Genomic DNA, 1,740 nt, shown 5'->3' with positions numbered 1-1,740 from the left:
GCAAAATCAGACTTACACTTCAGCTATGGTAAAACTTCAACTGTGATGATTTTCACTCCATTTCTTCTGTAGCACACAAACACATAAAAACATTAACATTTAAGTGAAATGTTTGAGCAAAGCAACAGATGATACAAGTACATTACATGAAGCTGGAAATGTCAGGAATGCCCACAGGAAATTTTACCAGACTTATAAATTTATGAAATGTGCAGAGGGAAGAAAAGTTTAAAGGAAAACTTCTGAGAGCACTGTGGAGAAGAAACAAATAGAATAACACCAAATGGAAAGTCATAGAGGCTTCGCAAATACAAACACTTAAGGATGTCATTGTGAAAAGAAAAAAAATACAGGGTTCACAAATTCTCAGTGTTTGTTTCAGGGTACATGATGTTCAGTTAATTCTAAAAGCAGTGAGCCATTAAGGATGAGAGGCTGCTCTCCTGAGAAGTTTCCCAAGAGCCCCAGTCACATCTTTGTTCCTTAGGCTGTAGATGAATGGGCTCAGCATGGAGGTCACCACAGTACACATCACAGAGGCACAGAGCCTTCTTGGGGAGAATGGGTCCCCGCAGAACTGAGGTAAACCCCAAGGCCTGTTCCATAGAACAAGGAGGCCACACAGAAGTGAGATCCATAGGTACAAAATGCTTTAAACTTGCTTTCTGTGGAGGGCATCTTCATTAGGGAGGCTACAATCTGAGAGAAGGAGAAGAGGATCCCTGTGATGGGACACACGCCCAGGAGGTCAGTTGACACGTACAACAGGATGACACTGACATTAGCAATGGCATCAGACCTGGCCACCTTGAGCACCTGAGCCAGCTCACTGAAGAAATGGGGTATTTTTGTGTGCTTGGAGAAAGTCGACTGCTTCATTAGTAGAATATGAAGGAGGGAGACCAAGAGCATGGCAAACAACGACATCAGAACTAAGGAAACACAGCATTTGGGTTCATGATGGTCACATATTTCAAGGGATATCAGATGGCCACAAAGCAATTATATGCCATTATGGTCAGTAGTAAGTTATTCATTCCCACAAGAACCAAAAATAAAAATATCTGGATGAGGCAATCTGTATACAAAATGCCTTTGCTGTGTGTGTGAATGTTCGCCAGTATCTTTGGGATCATGGTGGAGATGAAGCCAATGTCAACCAAGCATATGTTGGAGAGGAAGAAGTACATGGGGGTGTGGATGTGGGAGTCAGAGCTGATGACCACGACGATGAGCATGTTCCCAAGCAGGGTGACCAGGTACATGGTCAGGAACAAGCCAAAGAAGATGGGCTGCACTTTAGGGTCCTGTGAGAGGCCCAGGAGGAGGAATTAGGGTGCACCTCTGTGGTTCAGTGTTTCCATGTCACAGAATATTTGCTGTGCTAGGAAAATATCCAGATTTGAAGGCACAGCCAGATTTCAACATATTTACCTTATGCTTTATGATGTCAAGTATAAACAGATCTTTTCCTTTCTACTGGTGCTTTCTAGTAATTTTGGTTCCTGGAGCCCAATGACAGCTCATGTCTCTTTCAGATCTGCGCTGTAGTTTTCTTCATATAGTGGATGTTTGTCTCTGTTTACATCACCATTGCCCTTGTTTTAATTCACCTACTTGAATTTATAAACATAAACAAGTTGTAAATTTGATAGAACTTTTCTAAAATTGGTGGAAACTCTTATGTATATTTACTTAATAATCTCTGTACTTCTTTTATTTTTTCCCTTTACAGTCCCC

At 41.6% G+C, this 1,740-nt stretch overlaps 1 pseudogene; it reads right to left on the bottom strand.

Moving 5' to 3' along the window:
• Positions 1-421: 421 nt before the first annotated feature.
• Positions 422-1,331, bottom strand: LOC100734112 (olfactory receptor 7D4-like; annotated as a pseudogene).
• Positions 1,332-1,740: the final 409 nt, after the last annotated feature.

This window comes from Cavia porcellus, unplaced genomic scaffold (assembly GCF_034190915.1).
Source record: "Cavia porcellus strain 051 isolate PalLab524CR breed Dunkin Hartley unplaced genomic scaffold, mCavPor4.1 scaffold_17, whole genome shotgun sequence".
Classification (NCBI taxonomy): domain Eukaryota; kingdom Metazoa; phylum Chordata; class Mammalia; order Rodentia; family Caviidae; genus Cavia; species Cavia porcellus.
This window is presented reverse-complemented; position numbering and strand designations above follow the sequence as displayed.